The sequence below is a fragment of the Patella vulgata genome, chromosome 6 (assembly GCF_932274485.2).
Source record: "Patella vulgata chromosome 6, xgPatVulg1.2, whole genome shotgun sequence".
Taxonomy (NCBI): Eukaryota; Metazoa; Mollusca; class Gastropoda; family Patellidae; genus Patella; species Patella vulgata.
Genome location: NC_065884.2, coordinates 74765099 through 74787642, shown reverse-complemented (window position 1 = coordinate 74787642; position 22544 = coordinate 74765099). Strand labels below are relative to the sequence as shown.

At 37.0% G+C, this 22544-nt stretch overlaps 1 long non-coding RNA gene across 1 annotated transcript in view; it reads left to right on the top strand.

The window, feature by feature from the left end:
- The first annotated feature begins 8434 nt into the window (after positions 1 to 8434).
- The window catches only part of LOC126824867 (uncharacterized), a 65757-nt gene continuing 51647 nt past the window's right edge, over positions 8435 to 22544 (top strand). Inside the window, exon 1 of the long non-coding RNA XR_007681658.2 lies at positions 8435 to 8872. This is a non-coding gene — a long non-coding RNA (uncharacterized LOC126824867). The remainder of the gene's footprint in view (positions 8873 to 22544) is intronic.

Here is a 22544-nt window from a genome sequence, read left to right as displayed (position 1 = left end):
TTCTAATTGTCAGGCGATCGTTAACCTGCTGCCAATGGCAACATGGGATCTCATACTCTATCACTGGGAACAGCTCGGCTATAATCGGGTTCGAATCCCGGGGAACATCTCGGCTATAATCGGGTTCGAATCCCGGGGAACATCTCGGCTATAATCGGGTTCGAATCCCGGGGAACATCTCGGCTATAATCGGGTTCGAATCCCGGGGAACATCTCGGCTATAATCGGGTTCGAATCCCGGGGAACATCTCGGCTATAATCGGGTTCGAATCCCGGGGAACATCTCGGCTATAATCGGGTTCGAGTCCCGGAGAACATCTCGGCTATAATCGGGTTCGAATCCCGGGGAACATCTCGGCTATAATCGGGTTCGAGTCCCGGAGAACATCTCGCCTATAATCGTGTTCAAATCCCAGACTTGCTGCAGGTTAATGATTCAGAGCCATTCTTTAGTTTATTATACAATGAGTCGTCAAGGATACAGAAAGAAGCATTATAAACTGTTGGACTGTTGTTATGTATAATAAACTGCTGGACCCCATTACACCTAGCAACCGCCACCAGGCGATCCGGGTTCGATTCATGTGTTGGTCCCGTAAAATCGTCGTGATTTACCAACGTGGTAGTCGGGAAAACGGATGTCTCGTATACACCGCTGTCATGGAAACATTTCCCTCATAGCACAGTGCATGATGTAATCCCGGTTGGTGCAGGGAAGTAAGACGTTAAACCCCATTTCATTCCATCATGCCAGAGTATTAATATCCGAATATTATGAGTATTTCCCCCGGGCTGTGATAGCTCACTTTTGTCATCTGAAACAGTCCGACCATCCCTTTAACCTACGACGATGAAATACTCGTGTTGATAAGAACATGATAGTTCCATGCTATAGATAAGATTGTGTAACATTCTTGTCATATTGTGAGTTACTCGTGCTGAATGTTTATAAATTAGAAAGAATTAGGGTGAGTGGGTGTAGGTGTTGAGTAACTAATTACCATCGAGCTTGTCGAGCTATTTTAAGGAAGAAACCGACAAAAGAAAATGGAAGACGTTTAGCGAAACAGGAGAAAAAAACGAATAAATAGCCATGGAGAAAAAGAAGGCCAATGTTCACCACTCATACTCATTCGGCAAACCTCGGCAGATTCCGGTACCCTACATTTAGCGTCTGCCGAGGTTTGCCGAATGCACTCATACCCTCACAGTAAACACGTAATAATAGAAATACCAAACATATGTGTTTCATAATAACCTAGCGTGTTGACGAGGCTTTATATCTCATTCCATTCGTTATATTTGTAATACTGGTAACCTGAGTCGAGGACCGATTAAAATACAGATTTATATTTCGTTTGTTTTTTTATATTTTCGATGGCCTACACTACATGAAGATCTGACCAGTTGTAGTGGGAGGTCATGCGAGCGGCTTTTGACCCTATGTCATCTGACATTGATTAACCAATCAGCATTGATGTTTGTAGTGGATTACCCACAATTCCGTGCACCTCACGCCAAAAGCTCGCCGTAACAGATCGTTTCATTGGCTAATCCCTCACATCACCCAGAACACGTCAATAATAACAACTCTTCTAGATCCTAGCGTAGTAAAGGCAAGTTAAACGAAATTTTGAACTATAAAAAAACGAAACGAAATAGGATCTGTGTTTTATTTTAGTTTTCGCTATAATATCAAATTTCTCATGGCTTAATCAACGCTATCATGTACTCAGATAGATTATTTACCATTTAACAACACTAGTTAATCTCCCGGCTTGTATTCAATCCCTTGTTAAACATGCCACCAATAATGTTCGCAAACAACAAAATGGCGGCGGAATTATTACATAGCGATGAGATTTCATTTTTTGGACTGATGTTCCTTTTAGAGGTTCTTCTTTCACAAAGGTTTTTTTTTGTCGGTTTTATTTGGGGGGGGGGGGGCGAAGGAGTAGCGTCTTCTCTCCAACCTCGTGGGTTTTCTCCGAGTCCTCCGGTTTCCTCCTACTGCTAAAGACACCTACGCGCAAGCGAATTATTGAAATATAATTAAACCATATGTTAGTCCCAAAATGACCTAGTTTGTGTCGAGTGGACGTTAAACTCTCTCTCTTTCACAAAGTTGTACGTGATTCACAGCCCTAAATGAAGCACTAAGACTTCAAGTTTAGAAATGGAAGATTATTTTCTTTAAATGTCCAGACTTTTAAAATGTTTTATTGCTATTCAAGTAAATTGAAATAATTACAGATGTTGACCGAGGCTGGGGGGGGGGATAATTACAAACACGTGCTAGAATAACTCACTTAATTTATATTCAGAATAATATATGTAATATTGCAAATACCTGTACGCGCAACTATATGTTAGTCCCGAAAATTTCCAGTTGGTGTTGAGTGGGTGTTAACTCTCCTCTCTCTCTCTCTCTCTCTCTCTCTCTCTCTCTCTAGCCCCCGCTATAGTTTATTCATCCAAAATTACACGTTAAAAGCATATCAATATAATATGACATAACATAAAATAAAAAAAGTTTTAAAAGAAATTAACAAAAGTTTAAAAATGCATTAAAATGAAAATCTTTTTACAGAACAAACAGCCAAACATCCAAATAAAAGAGTATTTTAGAGGTTGATTTAAAAATGTTCATTTAAAGGTCTCGAGGCCTACTCAAAAGTCTTATTGAAATATTGACTTTACCCCCCCCCCTCCTCTCTCTCTCTCTCTCTCTCTCTCTCACACACACACACACACGTTATGCATACGTTCATCGAGATCAAGATGATAGCCAACCTACATTAGATGTTCTAATCATTTTAAAGACAACCCTTCCATCCATTTTTTGTTGTTAAATTTAAATAAATTTTGATCTTTATGCAACATATATTTCAACAATTTCATGGCTGCTCGTGCGTGATCATTTATCATTCCCATAACTGACGTACCAGACCTGTATATTACGACATAAACTCAGAAAGATAAACTCAATCTCGCATTTAATTATATTTCTTTAAGTTTCCTTCAACCCTTTATTGCCATTAAACAGTTTCTGTGGTATAGTTTTTCACTGAAACTATTTAAATTTAATTATGATGGTATTTTATCTGCGTATGATGAAGTGGCGGCTGTGTTATAGAAATATTTTTAAATTCCACACCAGTCATCTCTCAACACTGGTTATCCTAAAAATGATCATTTTATTTATAGTTTATATTTTATCATACCACATGTGGTTTGGTCCCATCGCATCTATATCCGGGATTAAGTCCGTTGTTGTGATCCCGGATCCAATACAAGAATCCATGATGTCAGTAAAATGAACTGGATGTTTAGCATTCTATGGTTTAAAACCATCTGTAGATAGCTTTTCAACATATTTGTAGAAATGAGGTCCCTAACCGACCTAACTGACCTGGTCCCCCCCCCCCCCTAACCGACCTGATCTCCTCCCCTAACCAACCTGATCTACTCCTTAACCGACCTATAATAGACAAATTCTTTCGCTATGACTGGGAATCCAGTAATTGTAATACGATGTAAAGTTGCATCTAACTCCCTGTGTACATACTGCCAGCTGTCACTCTCAGCGTCTAATGGTTTAAATTTCCCCGTGTCAGGACCTGGACACGGAGCAGCATCTATTTGTTTGGATGGGACAATAAACCAAGTTTCCGTGTACACACTATATAGTGTGCACGTAAAATAGGAGGAGAGATTGGGTTTAACGTCCACTCGACACAAACTAGGTCATTTCGGGACTAACACATGGTTCAATTTTATTTCTATGATTCGCTTGGGGTAGGGGTCTCTAGCAGTGGGAGGAAACCGTAGGACCCGGAGAAAACCCACGAGGTTGGGCAGGCGACCCTACTCCTTGTCACGTACAGCCGGGGATTCGAAACCACGCCAGTTGACTCAATGACAGACCTTATGATACAGCACGTACATGCTAACCATTCGGCCATCCAATCCCCGACACGTAAAATAACCCTTAATTGTTGGAATCCGAAATAAGAATGGGCCGTGGCGCCGTTGACCGGAAAAAAATTTCCCTGATAGTACACTTTGATTTCCCGGATGGCACAGAAAAGGTTACTTGGAAGGTTTTATAACTGTATATAAATTAAGATAATTGAAACTACACATAAATTAAAAGTAAGGGAACTTATCGACTGTTTACTTATCGTCATGTATATCAACAAGGTATTACAATAAAAATATGTTTATAAAAAACTTTCTTCAGATGCAGGTGTGATAAATATCTTCAGATGCAGTTATGTTTGTATTATACCACATTTGTTTGGAGCCGCAGTGGCTCAGGGGGTCTGGGTTCAATCCCGATAACATGATGCGGGACAAAGGGTCTGGCAGCATCTGTTGTTCAGATGGGAAGAGGGTCCTGTGTACTTGTCAGTGGTGCAGGACAAAGGGTCTAGTAAGGTACAACGTATAGTCGTTTGGGTGGGACGATAAACCAATGTCCCTATGACAAGAGATCGAGAAGTTTGACCGAGTGACAGCCGTTCAGACAGTATGACGACAATATACGACCGTATTAAAATACAGGCGAACAAAACAGACAAGGAGAAGTTTTAATTATTTGACCTATATAAAATGTGAAATCTGATGTAATGAAATTAACGCACTATTAAAAGACAATTTAACATTACAAAGATGTTTTATTTTATACTAGACCTGTACTCACATGTTTCAATAACAGTTTATACAGGCGTTAAATAATTTATTTAAAAAAAAAACGACTAGATTGTAACAGAATACAGACACCTGTTGATGACCTTTACTTTAAAGCCTTCACTACACCTGAGGTCACAATAATTTGGCCGGTAATATCACCCTTGGTAAACGCGCGCGTGCAAAATCAAGCCGAACGAACGAACGATCATTTTAACAAACATAACCAGAGGGGGATACAAGGGGGGCGCGAGGGGCGCGCTCTCCTCCTAATTTTCGACAGTGCCCTTTTTTACTGCTGAAAGTGCCTTTTCTCAGACCCAAATCTGCCCGTTCCCAACCCGTTGCAGGGATCCCAAAAGACTCAAACCATCGACTCAAACATACGAGTCTGGTCTAGAATTCTTGTTGTTTAGCTGACGGTGCCCTAATCCTATAGAGTGACTATAGACAGACATCAATGATGGCATCTTGTGGAATCGGCGGCGTATACACTCATGCCCATCACCGACGCGTATGAGTGCAACTTGATGTAGCACTGTTTCATATGTGGACAGTAGACAGTACAAGTTACAAGGCTTAAATAGTGAAGTGGCTAGGGAATAGATTCGTCTTTTTCCCCATCATAATGCCTCGATCGCCTTGACAATTTTCGAGTCGCATGTTCAACTGGCTTTTTTGATCGATTTTAAGGCTCTTCTAAAACGATTTCCGAACGTTTACTTGGACGAAAATATCAGCCAAATAGCTCTTGGAATGGCTACAGATGCAAGGAAATGACGGATAATTTTCTTGGGGGAGGGGGGACCCCCCACCCCCTCTCAGCGGCGTGCCCCGTCTCCGCGGTCAGTGCCCACATTTTGCGGCGCCCCCCCCCTTTTCAAAATTCCTAGATCCGCCCCTGATAACGGTTGAAATATTTTGTTTTTTTGGTTGCAGCCTAATGTAAAACAAACCCCAGATCTTGGCCTCGACAAACCACGGATAAAATGTGCTATATTCTTAACATCAAGAGCAGGGAGAGAGGCGGGGTGGTAACGTACATTCTTAACATCAAGAGCAGGGAGAGAGGCGGGGTTGTAACGTACATTCGACAATTTTGAGCCTAGGTGTCTTTATCAGTGAGGGGGAGACCGGAAGATCAGGAGCTAAACAGATGGAGATGTGAAATTTAACCAAAATTAATGGCTGAAAAGTTTCATTTTACAGATAGTAATTTAGATAATTCAAAAGGAAAACCTTTGTTGAGTAGCCTACTATCTTGAGCTCGATGTTCGTAGATAGACATGAAGTATTCTTCAGTTATTTAATAGCAATAAAGACGCTGATGAGATATAAACACAAAGTGATGCTAGACTTAGATGATCATGATCTACGATATGATTACTAATTGTAATAAGTTTTTCATTCAAAATGAAATGAAATGGGGTGTAACATCCTACTTTTTTGCATCGACTGGGTTAATAAGACAAACATACGGCATGCAGTGTGTAATTTCGAATTCCAACTACCAGGGTTTCTTTTCGTGCATGCCACCGTCGACACGGGGCCTCGGTGTTTCGACTAGGGACAATGTTCCGTGCCAGGCTGTCCGTCCTGATCAAATGGAGACCAAGATCGGACGACATATTTTACAGTCTGGATAACTTTTACTTTATTACCAAGAAAAGGAGACAAATGGGTTTAACTAATATGAAACCAGTAATATGAGGGGTTAGGGGAGACATTTTATTTTAGATGAAATATTTAACTTCTGTAGAAACTGTTGTTGAAGCGTCGTTTATAATATTTTAGTCCTGCAACATTTACATGGCTTATTGAAACTTATTTGTTAAAAAATGTTTTGGATTGGCGTCCTTCGCATGGCCGTTGTCATGGGATGAAGAGTAGGGTTATATTGTCACCATCGTGTATGCCTAGCATACCTGGTTGGTGCTACACGGGTAAATGGTTTTAACTTTCCAGGTATTCTAACCATGAGTAGTGTTTTTACCTTATATTTGTTGTGTTAACATACTTTGTTAACACGTGTATTTTGCATATGACTAATTATTCACTTTACACGCGGTAGGTCGACAATTACATCATTTCTCGCCAAATATCTTAATGGCATTCCTCGATAGTTTTTGGTTCCAAATTTGTACCCCAAAGTACTTTTCAATCTTGCTGTTGACTGATAATAACAAGTACAGGAGAACCACACTACGCACAAAAAATACCGGGTAGACAAACCTGTGGACAAGACTTCTTTAGAAATAAACAAATATCAATTCAAGTAAATTGATCCGGGGACCAATCGTAAACGTCTACTTCCCTGTATAGATCCGGGCCTGTAGTGATCCAGACTTCACTCGAAAAACAAAATTACAAGAAAGACAAGATACATGGTTTCTAGCGACATTTTGGCTTATTACCTCCCGGGGCCCCCCCGATACCCTGTATAGATCCGGACCTGTAGTGATCCAGACTTCACTCAAAAAACGAAATTACAAGAAAGACAAGATACATGGTTTCTAGCGACATTTTGGCTTATTACCTCCCGCCCCCCCCCCCCCCCGAAACCCTAACGGTGAGGAGATCTCAAACGGAACGAGAACGGGCCCCGACCCCGACCCCACGGCAGGAAGGCCTGGGCAAATGGCTTATATTATAGTTTTTAATTCACCAATTTTTGCCAAAAAAAATGGACAGACAGAATCCAATTCTAATCACCCGCTCGCCTATTCAGAAAAGTCACCGTTTTTCTTCTACAGCCCACTTTACGATCAAGTAACAATTTGTTTCTTGAAACACTTCATGGCATTCCTCCGGGTCCCTGGACAAGTGTCCCAGCTGGGTGACGGAAACTAGCAACTGGTCTTGACGAGGATGTCTCGCGAATCACTAATCTGGACGTCCCATTTTCGATTCCGCGAATGTTCTGGCGTTGTTCCTCTTTGTCAGTGATGCAGGGCGGGTGGGGTGGAGGGGGGGGGGCAAGGGACAACGTTCGGATGGGAATAAAAACTGATGTCCTGTAAACTCATTGGCGCGCACGTAAAAAAAGCCCTTGACAGTTGGAATTCCATATAAGAGTAAGCTTTATTGCCGCTTTCCGGACGAACTGTAATGGCGTATTACCGTCGTCATTAGCCTAGTTATTGCAGCACAGTAGGACGTTTAACCCCATTTCATTTGCCTGTTTGCAACTAAATAAAAATAAAACCAAGTGAAATCGGTTACCTAATCAAACGGCGAGCAAACCGTCGACGATAAACAATATTCCAGATATAACAGTTTAAAAATCAACCTGGAAAATAAATATACGATTTCATTAATATACGATTTAATTAACACGGCGGCTGGTTTAAACAGACCGAAGGATTTAAATTGAAACCAAACCCAAATTAATTGCAGATTAGTCGAATTTTATTTTTACTTATTCTTTATTTTATGACTGTTGGAGAATTTAATTTGTAACGGTATCCCATAAAATGTTTAATATCTGAATTCCTTGAAATAGTCTCTAGTGATCGTATTGTAGCCTCGCCACGCTTACATTGATTTAATATTCCCTTTCACAACTTATTCCCATGGCACACAAAGCCCGTTCTCTATTCATTCATGAAATCATTTAATTCCAATATCTTACCACGCCTGGATAACCGTTCATAAGGATTACCGTTGAATGATAATATGAATATTCATGAGGTATAGCAGTGATTATCAAGTCTCATCTTCTGTTAGTTGAACTGTAAACTGAGACAGCGGTAGTCAGTGAAAGCTTGCAAGTATGTGAGTGAAACGATAGGACAAGACTGCTCGCCAATACCTTGAGTCAATATTAGTTTCTTGGTGAAATAACGGGCCATGTAAAAGTGTGTTTTTAATCAGGTTGTAGCGGCGTTGTTTGTTTGTTTGTATTCAAGGGTTGACGTTGACTCATTCGTGTGTTTAGGACTCAAGTTTTATGGAAGAGTGGAGTGTTGTTGATAGCCATGTCATTTTTACCGGTAACTTGGTCTGTACTGACATCTCCGTTGAATACCGTGTGAGGATACAGGACGATATCTTGTTATATTATTTATTTTAGTTATGTCGGTATCAATTATTAATTATTTTGGACGAATGGATTTATCTAATCGTGTTCTCAAAGTTTACCTACTTGGTGGAGTGCTGTTTATAATTTTATTCCACTCAGGTAAGTGATGCTCTTTTTATCACATGTAATCAAATCACCTGTAATCAACTCACCTGTGCGTACACTGATTGTCGCCGTTACATGTGTTTAGTTTGACATTCACTTCATAACATTTACACCTTGTTGACGTCACCCAAAAACATTTCTAATTAACTGATAGAATAACTTACCTGTGAATTATCACACGTAATAGAAGTAAACCACGTGTTCAAGGTGTATTGATTGATATACAGAACTCAACAATACTTATACCTGTAAAATATCCTTTCGATAATATTATATATTTTGTTCTCTGAGCACTGGAGAATACAAACCCAGTAAAACAAGTACAAGATTATTGGTGTGAAATGTTATTTTATTAAATGAAAACAGAAACAAAGATTCTTACAGTAATTAAAACATAATTAGATTTCATTAACGAATATCAAACAATTAGCGGAAAACTTCATCCTTCTGAGTTCTATTTTTAAAAGCAAAGATAATTCAAGAAAGAAATATTTAAACATTAGTATTCTCCATTACAAATCATGAATTTAAAGTAACTTAAGGCTATGAGACCAGGGAAGATGACATTCACCAATATAAAAAAAAAATCTTACAAAATGTTATTTAATTATTTATTTAAACGCTTGATTTTCAATGTTTCGGGGACTGTATGTCAGGGGAAATTTATTTATTTTAAAACTTGTTAGATATGAAGACTATAACCCATGCATCTTGACATCTTGACATTACCAAGCTGATAAAATTAAAACCTGATGAGTTAAAACTTTAATGTCCTGAAATCTGAGACCACAGAATCAAATGTAAAGGGTGTGGTTTATTAAGTAATATGTAGCAGTTGATACCCTGATGGATATTTAATTCATATTGCATACTTGTGATCTCTGTTAAATTAGTACAGCCTCTGTAATATTGCACAATAGCAGGTTAATTCCATCATATTGCACACTGGCAATTTCTGTTACTGGTTGGTTTAAATTATATGGCACAGTAGTCAGTTAATTACCAGTGTATATTCATATCATATTGCACACTGACAGTTAGTGTTATAAGTAATATTGCATAGCAGAAGTTTAAGTACATATTGCACTCTGACAGTTACTGTTCTAGTAATATTGCATAGTGTTAGTTTAAGTACATTTTGCACACTGATAGTTACTGTAATTAGTGTATAATGACCTGTTAATTATACACTGTTAATTTCTGTTACTGGTTGGTATAAGAAATATTGCACACTGGTGTATATGGAAATCATATTACACACTGGCGATTACTGTAATTGTGCAGTAGTTACCTAGTAATTAGGGGGCTGTATATTGAAATCATACGGCAAAGTAGTAATTACCAGGGTGGAAATTGAAGTAGTAATTACCAGGGTGTATATTGAATTTATATGGTACAGTTAGCGTTTATTTGTATATTAAAGATTATCTCACCTACACTTCATGTTACAAGTGAATCACTCTGGTCATTCAAAATAAAGAAAGCACTTTTAATTAAAATCATGTGTTCTTACTTTTATTGAAATCAATCAATTCTATATAAAGTTTGCCATTTAATATTTACATTGATGGATTTTACCAAGGCAGCTGTTCTTTGACAACCCTTTCCATGGCTAGCTATAACGCCTAGTGTTGTCTGATATACAATACTTTCCATGGCTAGCTATAAAGTCTGTTCTCTGTTGTACCTTGATTATGCTGAATTCGCCCTTAGACTTGGTATTTTGAGCACGTGCTTGGATTGAATGTGATTTGTTTTTATATTGGGAGTTGATAGTTGAAATATTTTAATGTAGGTTTAAGTTTGTTTATAAATATATATCCATGTATCAGCATGTTGAATAATACAAGTTTTTATATATAACATTACACAGTTGTGGGTTATCTGAGTGTATTACACAGTTCTGGGTTTATTTGAGTGTATTAAAGATTGCATGGTTCTGTATACAATATTTTACACCACGGCTTTCTCTTCAGTATTTTATAAACTGGTCAATTTTTGGCAGTTTTTGTTTTTAACAGAGAATTGAGATATTTCTTTCAAGATACATGACAATTCTTAGTATTGTCACAATTTATAAATTAAATGTGTACATGTAGTGGTTTTACACAAAAAACTATGAATTTAAATGCTAACATGGTCTAGGTGTGATATTTAAATTTAACCCGAAGGTCAGCTAATTTAGTCAGAAACCCTACAATAGCTAATGTAGTCAAGGTGTGATATATTGATGTATAATATACCAGTTAATGTAGTCAAGGTATGATATATTGATGTATGATATACTAGCTAATGTAGTCAAGATGTGATATATTGATGTATTATATACCAGTTAATGTAGTCAAGGTATGATATACGAAGGTGTGGTATATTACTAAGTGTTATATAAACATCCACCGGTATATGATATAAATAATTCACTCTAACATATTTATATGATGTACAATTTGAACACCTTGACGAAGAATCACAGGTAGATCAGTGAAATGATGATTGATAAACAGGTAGAAATAACAGTTTTCCTGTCCAGATATGTTTCTACTTCCTTGTTATAAAAAATTTCCATCCTTTGAATAGACAGCAAAAAACGGAAGATGTATTCACATTACAAACGGGCGATGTTAGAAATCGTAGAAATATAAACCATAAAGCCTGGCACAGATACAGAGGCAAGTCCGTTTAACTCTTTCTGCTCATGTTAAGCAGGGTGATAACTAATAAGTAATTTGACTGCTCGGTGCTTTATGAAAAGATAATTGTGCAAGTAATTATTGAATGTCATGTATTTATTATGTGATTGAGACAGGTGACCAGGTGGGTGATCTGTTTCTATACATGATAGGATGATTGAGGTGTTTTAACATCCTACTGTTCACAACCAACTTGACTAATAACAACAGATACATGATGCACATCACTGACCTACTTACATACAGGTAATGTAAAACTCATATAGATAGGAATAAATAAACCATAAATAAAGACGTTCCTCTGTTTAAAATATATCCTTGTAATAAAATCATTGACATGTCACGTGATATTTAACATCATAATTTTCTGCATCAACGGGTCAACGGAGGATACAACATGTAATGTGCTAGAGGGGGAAATGTGCTTAAATGCCAACTGTCCAGGGTTGTTTTACGTGCCAACAAGAAGACGGTTGGTTGGTGCTTGGTTGTTGATCCTGTATATATTATTGGTCCAGACATCTAAACGAGATCCTGTATATATTATTGGTTGTTGGTCCTGTACAGTGGTTATATTATTGGTAAAGATAACTTGACAGTTGTAAATAGTAACAAGAGTAGTATGTATCCTGATTTTAGTATGTATCCTGATTTTAGTATGTACACCCATCTTCATTATCCCCATTGGTGCAGAACAGTAAGAAGTTGAATGACATTTGTCGCTCTAGTGAACAACTGGTAAATATATAGATAATATATAGAGATATATAGATAAGAGTATGGATTGTTTACATGGCATGTATAATCCTTGTTTATTTACAAATAAAAAATACAAAACATCACAAACAGTTTTTTATTAAAGGAATATACCAGGTTTTTTTCTCCTTGAAATATGTAGAAAAAACAGTAGAAGGAGATAAATCAGTCATATTTTTGCATTTTTGTCCACAAAAAACAGTTAATGTACCGACTGGGGTAATGAGGATGGGTGTAAACCGACTTGTCTAATGAAGATGGGCGTACATCGACTGGGCTAATGAAGACAGGTGTACAATATCCAGTGTGCTATGGGGGAAATTTTGTCCAGACACCAGCATGCCACCTATTCTACATTGAGATTCAACTGCAAATGGTTTTTTATGAGCATGCCAACATGTGCAGAGGACCCTGTTTTTTTTTGTTTCATCTGAACGAACAGACACTGTTCCTTGTCACACCCTCCACCTTGTCACGCCCTCCACCTTGTCATGCCCTCCACCCTGTACCACTGACAAGGGGAAATCACACTGATAAATCCTAAGAAGGGGCGATATTTCAGAAAGGTTTGACAATTTAATTTCATCACGGTGAATACAACAAAAACATTTCGGAACATATGGTTTAATTTTATTTACATAATTCGCTTGGGCGTAGGGGTCTTTAGCAGTGGGAGGAAACCGGAGGACCCGGAGAAAACCCACGAGGTTGGACAGGCGACCCTACTCCTTGCTACGTACAACCGGGGATTCGAAACCACGCCAGTCGACTCAATGACAGACTTTATGATACAGCACGCGCACGCTAACCATTCAGCCATCCAACCCACCTGATTAAAAGAGGCCCACCAAAAGATTTATAGGGATAAATAAAAACTAAAAGACATTGATTCATTGGTTGGACAGATATTTCTTTAACGCTCCACCTTTGACAATATTTTATTTAACAATGAATTCCACGATCCTTCATATAGCAATCAGTAGCTTTATTATTCGAAATAAAATAAATAATCTAGTTTTGTAATTATGACATGTTGCCGTGATATAATATGTATGGTACCATGATATTATGGTAACATGGTATGATGTAATGTATGGTACCATGGTATACTATAATGTATGGTACCATGGTATAATATGTATGGTACCATGGTATGTTAATATGTATGGTATGTTAGTTACTGAATATCTAACAATCCTGTGTTATAACATTCACTCAGATGACAAAAACACAGACTTGATCTAATTACACGGTACAGTGTACACTGTATAGAATATACCTGTCTTGATTAGGCCAGTGTACACTGTATAGAATATACCTGTCTTGATTAGATCAGAACCATAGGAAGTTAAATCACATTTCATTTCATTGTGTTTTAAGTTGATTTAGGTGTTGGTGAAATTTGTAAAATCTTCAGTTGATTTTGAATGAATGAAAGATGATAGCTGTATTTTATTGATAGCCTCTGCGTAGATTGAAGATTTTATCATGATGTTGTTTTTATTGTAATAACTGGGAGAAAGGCCTTTTGGTCTAATCGGCTAGCCTCTTCACCCCTTATTTATTTTACCTTGAAATAAAATCATCATCATCATCATCATCATCATCATGTGACCCCTTATTTATTTTATCTTGAAATATTTGCGGAAATCAAGTAAATCTTCATCATTTACGTTGAATTATTGCGAAAGGAAAGTATGTTAAATCCCCACTGGGTGCTAAGTGTGAATCTCTCGTGAAATGTGCGACGTTTAATAATAATTAATATAGTCTTGGTTTTCAAGTGAAACGGAAACAGATTGTAAATAAATAATTAACACCAGATGTTGAAAAGATTTAACTGATGTTAATTTAAGTTATGTCGTTTTTTATCATTTCCTAAAGGGAAATAAAAGTCTGATATTGAAAACAAACGTTACAATACGATCTAAATAGACTCCATATTTATACAAAAACGTTATAACAGAATGATAAATGTATTTAAATAAATTCAAAGATATTATGGGAGATTAGATAAAGAGCTGGCAGTTCTCACTATAATAGTTAAAAACAAGATAATGTAAAGGGAATTTGCTGATCCCCAATTATCATTACTAAAGTCGGTACGATAAAAAACATCCATTTCATGATTAAATCATGAATGAAAATTGAGAGGAAATCGGATCCTAATCCAGTTAATTTCGCAGGCTAGCGATGACATCGAGAGTTGATTATGGTCTGGATAAGTTTAATGTCTAATTAATAATTTAGATAACATTTCAGGCCTAAAGAAAGACTTGAAATAGGCAGATTTAGCTCTTGCATAATGTATGCAATGTATATAACTTTAAATGTATTTATTGGAAATTTTTATAATTTTATTAAACTTTAAATGTAAGGGTATTTAAATAATTTTTATCAAATTAATAATAGTATATTATACAGCATTTCTTCTAATTTTGAGACTAACATCTGGCATTATTTGTTCTATGGTTTCATGTTTAGTGACGTGGAGGAGAATTCTTCCAGGGCAGTGGTGTTTCCACCTATTCTTTATCTGATTCCAACTGTATAGGGATCTTTAACATGCACGATACATGGGTTGATTCCACGGTACATGGGTTGATTACAACTGTATAGGGATCTTTTCCGTGCACGGTACATGGGTTGACATAGGTTTTTAATCCTATCCAAACAACTATGGAATTATATTTCTGACAAGTAGGTATCAGGCTTAAAAATTCTGATTCTGAGCCAATTAGTAAAATGTTGACTGTTGTATAGGCATCTTTCACGTTCACTGTCGTATAGTAGGTTACAAGTTGACTGTCGTATACTAGTTGTCGTATAGGGATCTTTTACGTTGACTGTCATATAGTAGGTTACAAGTTGACTGTCATATAGTAGGTTACGAGTTGACTGTCATATACTAGTTGTCATATAGTAGGTTACGAGTTGACTGTCGTATAGTAAGGTGTAAGTAATATATATATACAGCCATGAAAACTCTTCCTGTAGATTCTAGATAAATTTTACAAGTTTCTAAGATGTAGTCTATTTGACCTATTATATGGTCCAGTGAAAAGATTAAAAACTAAGTCAATATAACAACTGTTTTGAATTACACCTGTAAATATCTTTACCTATATTACACCTGTAAATGACTAGTTCTAGACAATAAATAAAACCTTTCATCTTGATCAGGTAATAATAATCCTCTGTTTACAGAATGTTTTTTATTGAAAACAAGAAAGTTTTTAGCTGAGTTTTAAATGAATTTAAGGAGTCAATGGTTCTATTTATTTAAAACACTATTTTATATAAAATAAATAGCTATGCCCAATTCCCGATCACTCTCCATAGCTTTAGAACCTGCCTGTGTCATCCTTGATTCAGTGTAATATTTCAAGCTTATGTCCCATTAATAGATCCAGTTATAACAAAAACATAGCAGTTCACCTACATTAAATGATGATACTGTTATAATACAGGCCTATATCAGATGATATACCATTATAATACAGGCCTATATCAGGGGAATGTACCGTTATAATACAGGCCTATATCAGATGATATACCGTTATAATACAGGCCTCTCTCAAGTGTCTGATATATAGTCGATAGGGTCAGGGGCGTATTGACTCCCTTATAGTCGATTGGGACAGGGGCGTATTGACTCCCAGTTACTCACAACTTGCGATTGTTATACGAGTGATTCAATGTTTGTCGATGGTGACCTTTACGTTGGTTCACTTCCTGTTGGTCGTCACTCTTTAAACAATCGTATCAGTTAAAAAATGACCCGTATTTATTGTTGAAACTTGTCAAATATTTATCCACCTGTCTTCTATAATCTTGGCTAATTCTCTCTCATGTTGATTCTCTTTTAAAATCAATGAAATAAAAATTACAAACGTGTCATTCAATTTTTTTTGCGTAAAATCTCAACTGGCATTCATCCATCTTAGATCCGAGATAAATAGGTGAAATATGCTCGTTGTCGAGGGATAATCTAATCTAAAACTATCTCTTCATCTGAAATATGCATGTGCATGTGCATAATCTCATCTGTCTCAATCAGAAATACCTGTCCAACTGTTAATCTCTGATATTTCACCCATCTTTCATCTCAAATACTGGATACAATCTCAAATGATTTTCATTTTGTTGTTTGAGGAGAGTTTACCCAAGTCAAAGTATTTCGTTTTATGTGAAATACGACCTTCAAGAGGCCAAATCATCGAAATACGACCTTCAAGAGGCCAACTCATTGACATAGTTACAATGGTGTATCCACTTCAAGCTTTTGCCAGACATTCAGATTTTTTTACTTATTTTGTGACAGTTTTTAGATTATCTCAATTTTTAGATATCTTTATAAGAACTTATTAATATGTCTGATACAAGAATCCTGTGTGCACGTCTATATGTAAAAAATCCTGTGTGCACCACTTAATAGGTGAATCTGTGAAGACAACGGGTGATAAACTATGGTATATACAGGTATATACAGGTGATAAACTATGGTATAGACAGGTGATAAACTATGGTATAGACAGGTGATAAACTATGGTATATACAGGTGAGGACTGGTTTGATAACACTCCCCTTGTTAACCGTACAAGTAAGGACTGGTTTGAAATCTCCGAAACATTCCTCAATATAGAATGTGATATATATATTGTGAACATTATATACTATTCAAAAAAAGTAGGGGATATTTGATTTTGGGGGCATAATACTAAAATATGCAAATGACTACGAAAAAAGTCACTATAGAACCTAACAGAAGAAACATTTCCAGTTACATGTGACGCCCAAACGCACCAATAGCTACCGCATGGAATGCAGGTGATGCTTGGGATCATCATGGGGGTCCAACCCAAGATTTGCACGACTCTGACTTTGAATGTTACAGTCATTGTGGCATTGAATTCCAGGGTGGAAACATCAGTTTAATTGTTTTAGTGACCAGAAAACAAATTTTGATATGCGTCGGCTTACCCAAAATGAAAGGTTACGTGCCCTTGGCATGCTACAGATCGGCACAACACAGGCGGTTGTGGCGCGGACGATGAATGTTTCTCAGTCTGTCATAAGCAGGCTATGGTCCAGATACCGTGATACACAATCTGTACAGGACAGACCACGCTCAGGTCGACCAAGGGCGACAACTCAAGCCCAGGATCGATTTATCCGTACCTTGGCCTTGAGAAATCGTGTCATCACAGCAAATCAGATCAGCGCTCGTCTTCAAACATACACTGGTGTGAGAGTGAGTGGCCAGACGATTCGGAATCGACTGCATAGGGGTCACCTTCGCGCCCGACGTCCTTGCGTGATCCCTCGTTTGAGAGATCATCACATTCAGGCAATACGTCGTTGGTGTAGGGATCGTCAACACTGGGATAATCGACGCTGGAGCAACATCTTGGCAGTCCATGTTGTGCCGTTCGCACGACGTCATGGCCGCCGTTTCATCTTCCAGGATGACAACGCAAGATGTCACAGGGCCAGGATCGTTACAGGTTACCTCCAACAACAGAACATCACCACATTACCATGGCCAGCACTGAGTCCCGACCTCTCCCCCATCGAGCATGTCTGGGACATGCTTGGACAGAGGTTACGTCAACGTCAACAACGTCCTGCCAATGTCCAAGAACTTGCTGCTGCGTTGCAACAGGAATGGGACAATCTGGACCAAAATGACCTTAGACGTCTCATTAGGAGTATGCCACGTCGGATCAATGCTTGTTTGGCAAACAGAGGAGGATTTACCCTTTACTGACTTGGTTGTGATGCTGTGGTAACTTTGCTGTTTGACCCCGGGTATCATTTTACCCTTATAATGGTCAGTCTGTGCCTTACTTAGTCTAACGATCATTTGGAATAAATCGATGAATGTGAACTTCATTTCATTTTGTCATTTGTTTCTTCGTCAGTTTCATTAGGTGACTTTAATAACACTTAAAAATCAAATATCCCCTACTTTTTTTGAATAGTATATAACAAACCAGAATGTCTCGTTTAATCCTTGGCTTCTCACATCACTTTCTTCTTTTTTAAATCAATTTTAAGTTTTTAAAAACATTCAGCTGAATACCAGAATCTATCACAATTCTTGTATACGAGCCAACAAGCTTTAGGGATTAGGTTTTGTTTTTTTAATTGTTAGAAAAAATTGTTTAACAGATTCTAAAATATCTCCCAGAATTCAACCAATAAATCTGTGAAGAAATGTTGTTGACCACTTGCTTGTGTATTTATATTGGCAACGTAATTTGAATTGATTGACAGATGTCAATATCTGTAAATTATTGATAGGTAGATGACAGGAAGGTGACAGGTAGACTGTGATCCACTATATTACATCATAACGGTTAAACTTCACATCAATGATTGAACTAAAAGCCCAGCGCAAACAATTGAATGGAGTGAATTAATTCAGATAAAACACGTGGAAGAGGATCACATCCTAGGTGTTATGAAATGTTCGTGGGGTTGTTCTACTTCTCTACACTAACTAGGCTATAACTAGGTTAATGAAGACAGACATCCCTCCCAGTAGTGTGTTATGTATGCCGTGACAGTAAGGCTATACCTAGGCTAATGAAGACCGAAATCCCCTCCAGTAGCATGCTATATATGCCTGGACAGCGACGCTACAACTGGGCTAATGAAGACAGACATGCAACTAGTAGTGCACTGCAGCCTACTTCTGGCTACAACCTACTCCTATCTAGATTTCTAACTGTCAATGTTTCAGTTTTTCATCCCATCCGAATGACTAGAGAGCTGGTTACCATTGCTTATTACCATTGCTTTAGAAATATAATGTTACACCATTAAGACAGCCATGAGATAATTTTTATAATGCATGTTTTAATTAATGATTTATATTTCCAAGGTCGTGACATTCAGATTCTTTTCTAGTCTTATAGAAATCATTAATTACAGATTTCAGATAGAGTTAGTCGCCAGTTACAACTTAAGGCCAACTTTTTCATCATCTACAGATCGAGCTAGTAGCAAGTTAAAACTCAAGGCCAACTTGTTCATCATCTCAGAATTTAAACAGAGCTAGTAGCAAGTTACAACTTAAGGCCAACTTGTTCATCATCGAACATTTTCTCCATCTTTGTTCTTTTTATTTTATGATGTATAAATTAGGATTGACATGAACAATGTTTTATTGACACAACAAGTCATATCGTACATAGTATAGTATTTTCAAGCCATAAAGAACCAGTATATATCTTCATAGTATAGTATTTTCAAGCCATAAGGTACCAGTATATATCTTCACAGTATAGTATTTTAATATGAGGACAATGAGGACTCAACCTTCAATCAAACACAAGTGAATTATTATTAATTTCTTTACCTAATAATACACATAAAGATGGCAGTGTGCGATCAATAGAAACCATTTCATTGTAAACTGTAAATGGCTAACTTATTGTTAGTTAGAATTGACTTTATTTCTATATAAATATTAGAATTGAATCAGTTTTGATTGTGTAAAATGTTAAATCCATTATTAAACGTTTATTCTGACATGTTTCAGATTTAAGCATAATTATCTGTATTGGTATATATATTACCTGTTACCTGTATCGGATATGTTATACCTGTGTTTGTTGTAATTTACCTGTGTCAGATATGTATATATCAATATTTATTACCTGTTTGAGATATGTGTAGTAAATCAGTCAGGTAGAACAATCTATTTTATAGTACAGGTGTTAACATGTACTTAATAACTCTATTTACTATATGGTAATATAATTATATATAGTAATCAATTATAGATTCACTGTTTAATCCACTCAAATTGAAAAAAACAGAACGAGATAATCTCCAGATAATCTGCTGTATTTAATCTGTACTCAACTCTTACTATTATAACTATGTAAATACTGAATAGAATTGTATCTTATCTGGACTAATATTATATTTTATAGTCTGCAAGGGATGAATAAACATCTGAAATATATCTACATATCTCTAATTGATTTCATTTCTGCTCGAGAACTTGATGTGATTTCACGAGAACTAGATCGTAGTTTTGTGTCTTGATGACTATTAAATAAATGTTTATGTTTAATTCTGTTTGTCTGATGACTGCAAATGGCTCTGAGTATATACCTAACAAAATGTTATACATCCAGACAAATTACCCACAATACATGTTAATTTAACGCTTGTATCGGTGTAATGAGACCTGTGGGAAGAATAAAGATAGATTGAATATATTCCAGACTGCGTATTTATACCTTGTTCAATTTGTTATATAAATAAAATCATAATCAAATATATTTATATTGTTTTGATTGCATGTAGCACAGCAATTACTTGGTGTATGTTGAGCCACAGTTACTCAGTGAGTAAGATACTTGGTTTATCAGGGTGGTTACCCATTTTAAGTGTTGCAGGATGAAAGGCCTGGCAACAACACCCACGGATTAATATAGGGCCAATAAATTAAGTAACAAATGAGGAAATTTGACAGTCTCTTCTGGTAAACAAGGATCACATGTCCATGAATTAATTTTAAGAGTAATATTGTCAAAAAGTTTTTTTTCTCGACCATTGCTGGGATATTTTTAGTTATTACCTGTTTATTGCAGGAAGACCACAGCTGTGTACATAAAGATAATCTTTATGACTGTTGATATGAATTTATAAACAACCATTTTCTGTCATTTAACGGAAAAAACCAAACACCATTAATACGAGGATGAGAATCATACATGGAGGTTTATCAGACCCGTGATAACAGGTTGATATTTTATTGGTACCATAAATCAGTTTTACCTGTATGAGACCTTGTTATGGTGATCAAGGTGGGCGTGGAGAGTGATGGTTTACCTGTATGAGACCTGGTTTTGCAGTCCTGTTTTCATGGACCTTGTTTTTTGTCCCATCCTAAACACTGATCTATGCCAGGTCCGGGCCACATGACTTACATGTGTCAAGGGACCTCATTATATTGTCCCATCCAATGGACTAGACACTGTCTCTTGCCAGGTTCTCTATCCTCAACTCCTGCTAGGCCCCCTATCCTCAACTCCTGCTAGGCCCCCTATCCTCAACTCCTGCTAGGCCCCCTATCCTCACCTCCTGCCAGGCCCTATATCCTCACCTCCTGCTAGGCCCCCTATCCTCACCTCCTGCCAGGCCCTATATCCTCACCTCCTGCCAGGCCCTATATCCTCACCTTCTGCTAGGCCCTATATCTTCACGTCTGAAAATGGAAAACCTATTATTTTTGGAAAAATATTGCAAAAGCTGATATCTACCGTAAACATTTAATTCATTTACACTCAGGTAAAATTAATTTAATAGATATAATAACTCAGGTAATGACCTGTTTTATGTTGGGTGGTGGATATCAATTTATTCATGATCACATGACATGTAATAATAATTACTACATAGATAAATATAATTAACATGTTTGTATAAATATTAAATTATGTAAGATTAAAATTACGATTAAAATTATAGTAATTTATGCGGGATCATATTTATTATACATTACAACCCTATTGATTGATCAACATCTGTCTAGACATACAGCCATAGTGGCTCCATCTGTATCACGCTATTCACTAGGAGGTCCAGATGTAGACGTAGAAAGTGCCTTCGGAATTTCCATCCTGTTAGTGGTACAGAATGGAAGATCTAGCATCCTGGTTTCCCCTCGGTGGTGGTACAGAATGGAAGATCTAGCAGCCTGGTTTCCCCTCAATTCAATTCATAATGAAACAAAGAATTTTCGATCTCAACAGAATCTGTAGCATCAATAATTGATTGAGATGTTTTAAATTTTTCTTATAATCTTTATTCAACGTGAGATTACTAATTCAAGTTCTAATATAATCTACCTCAGACCTCGAGCTTCCTCCTCAGGCTTCCCAGTTTCTGTTCTAATATAATCCACCTCAGACCTCGAGCTTCCTCCTCAGGCTTCCCAGTTTCTGCTGAATCATCGCCATTTAAATATTTTAACATGATTACAATGATGTTTAAATCTCTTTAAAGTTTACGTGGAATAGACTTGTTGATTCAGTCTACAAGTCGCATCTAGACATACTGGATTAAAACTGGTTGATTCAGTCTACAATTCACGTCTAGACATAAAGAGATAAAAGAAGTAGATATTGATTCGTGTGTGAAGTATCGTGGCGTAATGCTGTAAGCAGACGGTCAATCAAATCAACATCGATCTGTCT